At 44.6% G+C, this 12,727-nt stretch overlaps 1 protein-coding gene across 3 annotated transcripts in view; it reads right to left on the bottom strand.

Moving 5' to 3' along the window:
* Window positions 1-11,846, bottom strand: part of sox5 (SRY-box transcription factor 5) — a 154,106-nt gene extending 142,260 nt beyond the window's left edge. Inside the window, exons 1-3 of one of the 3 annotated variants that reach the window (XM_029164181.3) lie at window positions 8,399-8,486; window positions 7,988-8,073; window positions 7,486-7,719 (exon numbers count right to left, since the gene is read on the bottom strand). The gene's annotated coding sequence lies outside the window, so the exon portion shown is untranslated. Of the gene's footprint in view, window positions 1-7,485; window positions 7,720-7,987; window positions 8,074-8,398; window positions 8,487-11,708 lie in introns of those variants that run through there. The other 2 variants (XM_041072067.2, XM_055511423.1) reach the window with 2 other exon arrangements.
* Window positions 11,847-12,727: the final 881 nt, after the last annotated feature.

The following is a 12,727-nucleotide window of genomic DNA, read 5'->3' as shown; positions in this document are numbered from 1 at the left end:
TAAAAGTGACTGCTCAGCGTCGAATGCCTACTCATCCTGCGCTGTCACAGCTCCCCCCGCTCACTGTTGGCTTAGGGAGTCACCACATGAGGACGCATACTGTAATGTTGGACGGGAGTCGCGTCCCACTGCCAGGCGAATCTTGGTAGTTGCTGATGCTTTCTTACTGGCAGATGGAAACGTAGTCGAGCACGCTGTATGTTCTTTTGGAGCTCTTGGACTCAGAGGATCGTCGACTCAGGGAGCCAGTTACACTTTTAATGACTAACGCGCACGGTGGTTAACTCGCAAGTTTTGTCACGTGTCGGTTCCGTTGCTGGCGACAACTTTTAAGGCCTGGTTTGCGGCGTCCTGCCTGTCATCCGCTGCGACTTCAATTGCGTCGTTATCATCAAACTTTCTCCAGGCGGCGTCTGCATCGCTGGGCGGAATCCGTGTCGTGGGATCCGTGCAGAAGTGTGCGCGCGCACGTCAGGATGTGTGAAAGGAAGCACAAAAGAGGAGATGGTGATTGAGGCGAGCAACCTGACAGCTGTCAGTTGGACCCATTTCAGCAGAGGCACACATGGACTACGCCACCGCAGACACACATGTCAATTAGGAGCCATGGTGAGCTGAGTGGTAGTGAGCTGATTGGGTCACATGTTTACTCCCTGCAGCCACTGTCACAAACAGGCCGACAATTCTCCAGACACGTGTACAGTGTACAGTAGGGGGTGTGGGGAGGTATATGAACACAGGTGCACACACAAATACGAATCATCACACATGTATCCTGGCTCCACTGGCAGATCACACTAACACAGGATAAGGGTTGCATAGCATGGACATCCAATGTCATTAGCAAAGCCGAGCAGCAATACGAAAAGTGAGCGTTGCCAAAGAGGCAGGGAGAGGACGCCGGTTCACGTCCAGCAGCGAGCCATGCTGCGCCGCGTCATTAAAACAACACAGATCACAGACACCAGACGACAAAAGAGAAGAAAGGAGCGACGCAGGAAGCATTAAGAGGACGTGGGCAAGCGAAAAGGAAGGGTCGCGATAACAATACAACAAAAGGCCGAGCGACTTTAAGAGAAGACAAGCGATAGACGGAGACAAAGTGATAAGTGTGCGCGTGTGTGTTTGTGTGCATTCATTATAAAAGTGTTCTGATTGTCTTGGCGCCCTATCAGGTGGCATCAAACCCGCGCGCGATCTGGAAGGGGAACTACAAAGTGGATCCCGGGGCCTGCAGAAAGAAGCCTTTTTGATCGCGCTAATTAAAAGCCATTTTGTTTAAAACAAACAGACACAAGTCTAATTGGCTCTTTTCCATAAGAAAGGGAAGGGATGTTGAAAGTGGAAGAACGCGCGGAGGGAGGGGAGGGGAGGAAGTGCTCGCATGAGGTGGCGCTAGCGCCGGTGGTGGATCAGAGGCGAGTTGTGCCCGGCCTGGAACGCGCGCACACCAATATGAATGGTTGTGTTTTTGCTTCGCTGCGACCCACAAAGAAAGAAACCTATTAACAGCCTGAACATACGGAACTGTGAGACAGCAGGGCCAAGAACAGGTGACACGCAGGAGAACACATGCAGTCGATCGGAAACTCAAAGACTACTGTTGTCGAACATATGGTTGTGTTAAACAGCCTCCAACTGTGTCATTATTCTCTCCTTCTAGTGGAGGCAATGTCATGTCAACAAAGTCTTGCATCTTTTTTTTTCTATAAAAGCAGAGGGCTGGCTTTTAATAGTCATTCTATTTTTTATACAATGTGGGGGGAGCAGAAACGACAGCTTGAGCTCTAACGGACTGAAACCTGTGCAACAGAAACGCAACTGCTATATCTGCTCACAATGACTCCAGAGAAAGAAATTAAACAGTAATTGTTATTTTGAAAAGCATCAAACTTAAAGGACTACACCTTGAAAGAGCTGTACTCTATATAATTATGCTCAGCACCTCTAAGTTTCCCAGCTGGACACTTGAGGACTGAAAGTGAGCAAAGAAAGCATTTCCAGATTGGGCTGCATCTGTTTCGGAAAGTTGCATCTATAGTTGGTATCTGTTCTAATGTCATGCAGACGCCCACAGCCTCAGAACAGAGAAGCTGTTAACCTCAGTCATCAACAAAGCCGGTCGGAACGATCAATCAAAACTTTTGTTTTGTTAATATCACATCAAAGTCTGGAGAAGCAATCACACACAGAGTATGTACGAACACACTCGCGTACACACCTTGGGCTGAACAGGGAACAGATTGTCTCGTTCCATCTCTGAGTCATCACATCACGGCCCCCAGCTCCTCCGGCTGAGTTCACACCGTTCTGCTAAACTGAGCCTTTCTGGATTAGGCTGAGTGGAGGAGTCTCGACTGGACTAGACTGGAGTGGGGTTAATTAGACCAGTAAGGATAAATAACTAGAGTAGGTAGAACAGATATCTTCTAAGACAATAATAATAATAATGTGGACTATTCCTCCCATCAGCAGCTTGGACCATGACTGGGGTTTCCTTCTTGCCTAGAAGTAAGATCAAAAGATGCAGACTCGCTAATTGTGGTTAGAAATACACATACACAATGATAAAAGCCACTTCATACAGATGTTACCGAGGAAAGAAACAAACACAAAATCTTTTGCTCGCTCGTGTGGCTGAAAAGGAATCTTTCACAGTTGTGTTTACAACTATCGCCTGCTCGAGTGACAGAGGAGACAGGGGCCAATTTTACCAACATACAGCGCACAATGCGCTACATTAGAGACGGGGGCTTCCGAGTCCCGCTGCAACACAAACATTCACTTATCTATATGATAATAGGAGCTCGACATGACAACGGCGGAGACGCAGCACAAAGCCAAGGGCGCCCGCAGACAGACTGAGCCGAGATGTAATCTGCTCCGACGGAGAACAAGAGGCAGAGGGAGAGGGAGCGCGTCTTTATACGCCACGCAATTTGGAGCTGGATGGACTGACAATGAAGCCGTCAGCGACAAAGAGCAGACAATGGCCCATTGTTGGGGGGAGATATCTTTGGAGGAGACACTGATGTTGAAACGGGGATGAAACACGGAAAACACAGACACGAGGAAAGTATTGACAGCGCTCCCGATCGCAGCCGGCGAGTGGAAGCGGAGAATGATTACAGACTTGACGCTCTGGGATGAATAACAGTGTTTCTGCGGAACGTTTAATATATGTTTAACCAAAGTATGCAAAGCGAAAAGTGGGGAACAGCTTGGAAGCAAGTCAAATATAATATTCCATGTGAACAGTAATAAAATCATATATGAGCTTAGGGGTCATTATCATGAAAACAGGGTGCTGTTGACACATAGGCCATAATTATATTGAAATTACTAAGTGATTAAAAATGAAAGATGTTCATATGCATAGTGGCATTAAATTAAATGAATACCCAACCCCAACTTGCGTACAATTATTAAGGAGACAACTGGTTCAAAGGGCCGCTTTATGTAAAGTAATACAACGTGCTGTTGCAGCTAAAGCAGGTATGATTTGTTCCTAAGACAAGTGATTTACCTCCAACAAAGCTGCCATTTAATATCGATCAATTCGGCAGGAGACCTGCAGAAAGCCCAGACCCGACCCAGTGCGACGTGACTTAGTGCCTTTATGTCATAACTGCATCATTAAATTCAAATTGTGGCAAAGTTCTACCTGACTTGGCTGAGAGAAATGAGACTAAGCGTTCTTATAAGTAGAGTCCTAATAATGACTTGCTTTCAGTGCCTTGTGTGATGTACTGTGCAGGATGTGCAAGAAGCTTATGGGTCTGATCAAAGATTGGTGAATAAGCAGCGGATTTGTGCCCCTCAGTTGGCAGAAATAGCTTCACTAAAGTAACAGGTTCCTGACCAAAGCTCGATAATGACACGCTTACACTGAAACCAAATAACGTCCCTGACTTATTTATAGCACAGAGGAACAGTTTGTGCTCCTACACAGAATATTAGTGCTTTATTCCACAGCTGGTCACATCAGCTGCTGGACAATGAGACACAATCTGATAAAAAAGAGCGAGTGAAGTCGAGAAGGAATGGTGAAGGAATTACACGCTCATATGATCTATTATTAATCCAATTTTGCATGGACCCTTAATTTTTTTTTTGGGAGGGGAGAAAAATCACATTGAGCAAATTAATGAGGTAAACGTAATGATCTGAGATGATCAAAGGATATCAGTGTTGGGCAAAGTATAGCCACCAATTAGTAAAACAAGCACAGGAAAGGGACTAAAATATGCACCGCCGCGCTTGATGAAAAGACGGGGTCAGAGAGAATGGACTAATTTCACAAATGAAACGACACGCACCAAGACAGGCAAGCGTGTGTGTGTTCCAGGGGGGGGGGGGGGGGGGGTGCGTATACGGGTCATGTTTAGATTCCCCCTGAGTCTACAAGCAGAGAGAGTTGGAGAGGTCCCATAAGAGCAGCAGGAGAGGAGCTGGCTTTACTTTGATAACAATAATAAGGTATCTCTCTCTCTCTCGCTCTCTCACTGTCTCCTTTTTCATCCTGCTTTGGCACAATGAGCGCTGCCGCTCTCGTTTGATCCATGAAAGAAGCTCGTTATGCTTTTTTTTCTACAGTTCGATGCACAAAGGGACGGGAGGAAAGAACATTTTAAACTTTGGAAATAGGCCGTCTCCACAACTTGGACTTTGGTTGATTGGAAACGCCTCAAGGGGTTGGTTTGGGGTTTTTGGAGTTCATACGTCCCATGATGTGCAAGTATGTACACAAACCATAGATTGACTAAAACGGACAGAACACGTAGACAACCCCCTTTCTCGGAGGTCCAAAGCCGCAGCGTGTCAGTCAGCATGCGACCCTCACCTGTAAAATGTTTTATGAAAAGTTCAATAACTGTAAGTGGAAGTTGTGGAAGTTGTGCAAGTACTTAAGCAGGGTTTCATCTATGCAGTAAAATAGTTTCAATCAAGCAGTGAAGTCATTGGTTCACATTTTTTACTGAGTGGTTTAACTGTATTTGTTCTCATGTCTTTATTTTGTCAAATTAACGCAACTTCACAATAAATCTTGTGTAATAACGTTTTATTCCTAGATTAAAGGAACACCCATCTGGTTTAGTAGAGACATTAGGTTAAATGACATTTAATAAAGTGACTATTAATTTTTAACTACTGGCTGTAGTTTCTACACATATTTCTATGGCTGCCCTTTTATGTGTGACAATTTAATAAAGGCCTATTAACTGCTAACGAATAAATTAGGTTTCACTTATTTAAGTTCACTTTATCAATAATCTCCACCGCATGCAGCTCATCTGGCTCAATCCCTATTGCGCTGCTGATTTACCGTCTTTTTCATACAAACACTGTAACAGCTCACTTTACTACAGTAAGCGCCTCCACGGGGAACGGATGCACGCAGCACATTCATTTAACAACTCCATTTAACAACAACGAATCATTTTGCTGTTACCAAAGAGAAGAGACAATGGAGAAAGTGGGTGGGGGAAGAAATGGGGGGTGGGGGCATGGTGGTTCTTGACTGATGAATTTTAATCCTGACCTCGAAAAAAGACAACGAAGAAGAGGGGATTGGTGTTCTGATTTTTAATTCTTACTTTTTTGTATTCCCTTAAGCCGCTCTATGTCTACGTGTCGGGAGAAGACAATGTTGGGGCAAGCCACTTAAGCCCATTAGGCTAATAATTCACGTGTCTTGGCAGCACACTGCCGAGTCTCATCCGAAGTCTGATGTGCAACAAGGAGAAAAATATACATAGGTTTTTAGAAGGGAGAGAGCCCGAGTACGTTATAGTGGACAGTGGGGATGTGGATCCTGACTTTACAGCAAAGGGTCGTTCTCAATGGATGTGGAACGATAGTGGCACCAAAACAAACTACAGAAACCTTCATAACACTGGAGAACTGCTGCGCATTTCACGCTCGCGCTGTAAGTCACGCAAACACACTTTGATAGAGAGAGAAGAAGAGGAGGAGGAGCGGGGGGGATATGCGCCAGCAATCCACCACATGTTGGGGGATTTGTTCACAGAGTCGTTTCTTGCAAAAGATCAACACCCCGTTAAAGCACTGACACTCGAACAGGCACAGCTTTCTCACCTGAGCCCCCCCCCCGTGTGTGTGTGTGTACTCATGTGTAAGGAGGAGACAGGCAGAGCACCTCATCAGTCACATTGGGAGAGTACCACTCAGAGATTGACAGATGTCCCTCCCTGTCTCGCTCCGCGGGCCAACACACACACACACACTTGCAGAACAAACAAACCCTGGTACTGTACATGTTTGTGCTTTCACCACCGTCTAAAGCACAGCGGATACCGATCCCTGATTCCACAGCCTGATAACAACATCCACCCCTGCTCCGAGCTCACCCGGCCACAATACTGTAACAAATGGGGGGGCAGCAGCAAGAGTAACATTATGGCTGTAAATAGCTGACACGCTTCACACAGTGTGAACGGACACAGATCCCAGATAAATAGAACAGAACTAATACGGTGTCTTTCACCAGTGAAAAAGTGGACAGTCAAAGGAGTGGAGTTTCTGCAGCAGCAGGGCACAACAACACATTTTCTTCCATCTTTCACAGCTTGGAATTTTTACGGCAGCAGCCTTCTGAGATTCCACAATCAACTGATGAATGAGGAGAGCGAAGCCAACGTTAAACTTCTAATGGACAAAGCACACGGGTCATAGAAGTTCCCGTGGTCAAAGTCACATAGAAAGGCAGAAATTCGCTGGGGGCATTTAAGGCTAGTTAGAAAGCAAGTGCCAGGAATTCAGAACCCACAATGTGTGCGACCTGGGCAACAAGTTCATCACAAGATCACATCCTACACCAGGGTGATTAGAGGAGGGAGACTTTGATGGAACTTAGAAATTCTAGTACCACACATTGTTTCCAATAACCTTTTCTCCCACAGCTGTATTACAAAATTTACTGTCACTTACAGTAGCAAAGTACTGTAACTCTTCAGTCAGTAGCGCCAGAATAATAAAAGAAGAATTCAAGAGCTTTCAGAAAACATGACAAACTTTATGTTCAAGTTATAACCATGTTTCTAAAATGAACAACATGAACTTCTAAGTAACTTTCTTTCTACTACCTCTCGCTCTCTGCATCCTTTACGTATCCACCAGTTCTCTCCTGCTTTCCGACAGGCAGGGAGATGATTGGTGGAGAGAAAGCCTCTCTCAGTCCAATCCCTAATCCCCAGCAGGCTTTCAAACATATGAATGGAGGAGGACCGGCGGCAGCTCTTTCGCTGCCCTGTACTCAGTGTTGTTTCCTTTTTTTCTGCAGCTGCGGAAGTGGCAACAGCAGAAGCACAGCACAGAGGAGCTGGTGTATGGGGAACGCACGACTGCCTGCCCTGCTCTGCCCTGCTCTGCTCTGCGCTGAGCCACACTGCCGGCGCAACCCTCGCTGCCATCGCTTCTGCAACTTGCGTGCGGCGGGAGGTATTTCTAACTGCAACGACTTACCGGATGCTGCGTTGTTGGGGAGATGCCTTTCCTGTGACTCTCTCTCTCTCTCGCTCGCTCTCTCGGCCAGTTCGGAGTAAAGGCAGAGGGGTGATGGAGGTCGAGGGAGGCTGCTGCTGCTGCTGCCGCCGCTCCTGCTGCTGGTGATGGTGGTTTGGGTGCTCACATTGATTTGTGTCACTTCTCTGCCTCTCTCTCGCCACTCCACCTCTTTCCCGCTCTCTCTTCACTTCACTTCAGATTACACACACGCACGCACAGACACACACACACACACACACACAGTTTGGGCAAATTACACAAAGCTGAGACACCAAGGAGAGGCGACGTCAATTGTTCCCTTTCCACAACAGGCACTGCCACTGAGGCAAAACAATCTCAGAGCCCCAATGAACTCAAAACATTTAACTTTGACCCAACAATGTATCAAAGGACTACATTACCAAGAATCCAAACGATTTTCTTCATGATGCATTATAATGATGAGAATTCATTTGCATACCGGGAGTTAACAGCTGCAGTCGACAGTGGTCCCACAGTGCTGTCTGACTGTAACACAGTCGAGGAGCATAATGGTCGCAGCTGATTCTGGGAAGGGGATTGGAAACATAGTGGGCGAACTGTGCCCCGAAGCGAGATACAGCTGTAGACTGTCAACGGGGATAACTTTTAATGTGTCAGTATCAGTAGTTGTTATGGATGTCAAGCCAACACAAAGCTTTATTATCCGTTTAGCATAGCTGCTCGAGCGAGCCAAGTTTCTGCCGCGGCTCCGTGGAGTGATGAGCAGGTTAGCAAGCTAGCTGGTAGAGACTCAAACGGAGCTAAAAGACAGCGGCACTATCTGCTAATGTGTGAGTATGTCTAAAAACAAATTGGGGGATGAAAACAGAAATATTGTTCTGTTACGTACCATCAAGCACTCACCCATCGTAAGATAATGACGTAAAGTTCACCTAACGTCAAATTTACCTCGTCCCTCCGCAAGAAACGCCCTATCGCGCGAACTCGCGTGCAGAGCCCGCCTTCTGCTTCTCTATTGGTCAGTTACTCTCCCTGCTCGCTCATTGATAGGACACACGGAGAATAAAGTTTCATAATGCTAATAATTTTCCATGTATTTTTTTATTTACCTGAAAGTGTAATAAATACAGCAGGTTATTATTATTGTTTTTTAAATATAAGCAAATTTTACATTATCTAAGAAAAGTGCAGTTACGGATTTGATACAGACTTTGAACAATAAGTAAAGAGCTGCCTCTACTCTACTAATGATCCTAATGTACAAGATCTCACAAAACCAATCTACCAACAGATGAGTGGGTGACAGCAGCAGCAACATTTTTTTGCAGAAAACAAATTTACATGATTTTGTTTAATTGAAACACAAGCAGTGCTACACCTCCAACTATCACTTTATCAGAGGCAGGAAGATACAAACTCACACTAGATCCTGGTGCTCAGCAGTTTAGTGGATTTTACTCTGTAAAACAGAATCCATAACTGAGCTCATGTACAACACGTATCTGGTGATGTTAAAGAGGTGCGGTGTCTATAAATACACCTTTTAATTAGCTGACTTGTTGTGTGCAGTTTTCTGTACATTTTCACCAGCTACAGATCATTGTCTACATGCTTTTTATTTACTGATACATCGCGGTTTGACCCAAGCAAATGATTCACCCACTGCCTCACACACTGTACTAATCTATCTCCATGCATGTATGCATATTCGTTTCTAATGTGCACTTTGCTGCCCACTGTACCTTGTAAATGCCACAAAATGTCTGCGCAGAGGAGAAAAGGGCTCAGGGGCAATCAGAGCGGGCGAGGGGGGGCAGAGCGGCCGTGCTTCAAAGGTTGTCAAAACTATATTATATGGTTGATCTCTGTCCAATTCGCTTTCACAGTTCAACAAGCTCGTCCACGTTGAGGCGGGAGAAAACAAAGGCACTCGGTGGCGTCAGGCGTCACCTCGTTCTCAACGTGGTTCGCACAAGAAGCTTTGTCTTTGCGTGTGTGTGTGTGTGTGTGTGTGTGTGTGTGTGTGTGTGTGTGTGTGTGTGTGTGTGTGTGTGTGAGGGCGATGGGGAGGAGGTCAAGTGAGGGAACGTCTAAATAAGAGTGACCACATAGGTCAGGTTTGACACACTTTATTATTCATTCACTGTCTGTCCTCAGCTGTGCTTAGCTCATCAGCACACACAGACACACACAACCTCCCCTAGGTGCGGCTTTTACTGCGCATATGCGCCTGGACGATGCACAAATGTCAAGAGCAGTAACTGGGATGTCACTCCAATTTCATTCTTCTCTCCTCAGAGTTCAGCAGCAGGGAACTGTCTCTCTCTCTCTTTCCTTCTCTGTAGCGCACAGACTCTCTATCGTTCCATCTGAGGATGTCAGCATGTGTGTTCCAGCTTTAAGAGTCTTAGATATACTTGTCTGATGTTTACTGGAAATGTTTGGACTTTTGATCGTCTTCATTTGAAATTTTGATGAAGTTCGATTATAATGACCGTGAAAATTCACTATATTCTATACATGGGTAGAAATCCCCATGTTTCAGGCTGATTTTAGGTATTAAGCATATTTGGATACTGTAACCTTTGTTACTATTTTCCACACTTGTGACCTATTTTATTTTGAAGTCCTCATTACAGCCCTACTTCACGCTTAACTGTACAACAAAGACCATTTCATGCTAATATGACACACTATTCTGCCTGGAGTTCCCATGTTTATTTGGGAATGTCTCCAGAATCACCACTACTTATTTTTTCATTCAAAACTGGGCACTGGATGTGCCCTAATTTGTTTAAAACTGCTCCAATTCAGGATCACTTGGAGACCTCTCTTCCTCTTGCTGCTGCGTTTTCTCCATATTGATGTTAGTGTGTGTGTATTCAGGAAGCCTGGGTTATAATATTAAACTTTTATTCAAAGCTTTAACTTGTCTACAGAAGCATATAAACCCTGATTTACAATTCAGCTTGGCCCCCGGCCTGGCAGAGGCACCTCTATTCTTGTTTGTTACTGTCTTCTTCTTCTGCTATTACCGTCAGTTCCCATTTCCTGTCTGGTCTAATCACTGTCAATCACCTACACCTGCCTTCTTTATTCTCTTCACAAGGACAGTCCCTTGTGGTTGGTTCACCATTTCTTTGATGCCTCTTCTGTGTGTGTCCAGGTTTGTTGGTTTGGTCTCATCAAGACTGTTGTGCATCCTTCCACTCTTAGCTTGTTCGCATTGTGCCTTTGGGTCCAGCCCCCGTTTGCCATGGTTTGCTGGCCGGACAGCCATTTTCTTATTTAGTGGGTTAGTGAGTTTGCAACAATTAATTAGCATAGTAGAAAATAATCTTAATGACCGCAAGACCAAAATGCATACTTTACTCTGGTAACTTTAACCTGAAGTGAGGATTGTAGCCCATCTTTGATATTCTCAACAGAAGCAGATGCATGCTGAGAGCTGTTTTACTCCAACTGCTTTGCTTAATATGGAGTATGGCTACCTTCTCAGAACTTGGCAGTCTGCCTCAGGCCCCCGGGGACCAAAGCTTAAGAGCCTGGCCAAATAACACCCTGCTGGGGCGACAAGGAAGGGTGCTGTCCCCCATGATCCCAGAACAGCAGGCTTCCTTAAAACTTTTTTTTCTTCAAAATAAGACGGCACTGATCAAACCAATCACGCTGGGAGTCTTAAATCCATTTCTCTGCTTCTAAAGTAAATTAGTTGATTGAAGAGCACTTGTCTCATGCAGTATCCATATCTTCTACGAGAGTCTCACATTTATATCTATACAAAGGTTTCTCTTTAAAAAAAAAAGCAAAATACCTGAAAATGTCAATGCTAATTTCTAAAGAAACCACTTGAACTCTGTGATCAAGTGAATTTGTTAGTCTACCTCTTGTTGTCAAGGATATTATTACTGGATGTCTATTAACTACTTTGCAAAGCTGATAAAGATATTTATGAGCAGCTTTACAGGAAGCTGGGATGTCAAAGTGAAAGACACACACAAAAAACATAGTTGCATTGAAATGTTTGTTTAATTAGTGCCGTTTTGTAGTGGAGATGTAACGCAGGGTTCAGTTTAAATATAAAGGAATGTAGAAATCGAATTCTGCATTTCACACGTTCGAGGAAGCATTTGGTTTCAATAGTAAACACGCGTCACAGAGAAGAAAGATCATTTAGGGAAATATGTGATCAATCTTACCTCTTGTACTGGATCTCCTCAGTTGAATGCGGCTCACAAAGCTCAGGCTTAACCACCCTCTAGTGACTGGACGCCCACATTACATCTACACACTGTAGCAGCAAACTCCAACTATCAGGAAGACGCTCTCCCCTTCAGCTTCCAGTGCTTTTTCTACATGTATGTGCTCTGTCACACCAATATATTGCTATTTCCATCCGCCGAGCGCGCTATTCCAAGCCCGAGAGATGACAGAGAAATGCAGGAAGTCGTTAGAACATAAACAAGGCGCAATGGAGGAAGCAAGGGTCAAGGCAGTGCTTCCTGTTCCAGAACCACCTCTGTGCGCCTGCAACAGACACCAGGCAAGCGGCGACATAGTGGAAATAAACTCCTGTCCTCATTATTGTTGGGTTTTGTCGAGCTCTTTGTTCTACACATTGCTTTCATTGGAGTAAGAGTCAACAGACATGTTCAAGTAAAGCAGAACCAAAAGAAATGCCAGCAATTAATAAAAGATGAAGGAACGAAACAGGCTGTTTGTGAGACTATAAACACACTTTATTTTGGAGAGCCTTGTACTTCCTCTTTATAGATTCTCTATCAGTTGCACAAGAAAGTTTTTTTTTATAGTAAAAAACAGTAGTTAATGTAGAGAAAACACACAAATTTAATGAACCAGTAATAATAATATATATTCAGATCAATAAAGGTGATTTTATTGTGAAAGTCATTTAGTGGAACAATAGCGGCCATTTAAAATGTGAGTGAAACACAGCAGCACAGAAATAATAAGCTGTTTTTTCCCACCTGCAGCCATCACACTGGAGCCAGTTTACACTTCCTGTGTTATTTCAGCGCTGCGGCATTATTTAAAAAAAAAAAACATTTAAAGTCATTTGGAGGTTATGCAAAGCTCATTGTCAGATGTCCAGTGTGGATTAGACTCAGTTCGCAGGGCAAACAAAACAGCAGCATCTGGCCAGCATTATTGTAGCATATCATAATGAATTCCTAATCTGGTGTTACTGAAGCATTTG

Source organism: Betta splendens, chromosome 9 (assembly GCF_900634795.4).
Source record: "Betta splendens chromosome 9, fBetSpl5.4, whole genome shotgun sequence".
NCBI classification, from domain to species: domain Eukaryota; kingdom Metazoa; phylum Chordata; class Actinopteri; order Anabantiformes; family Osphronemidae; genus Betta; species Betta splendens.
The sequence above is the reverse complement of the archived record's forward strand: the minus strand, read 5'-3'. Positions and strand labels throughout refer to the sequence as shown.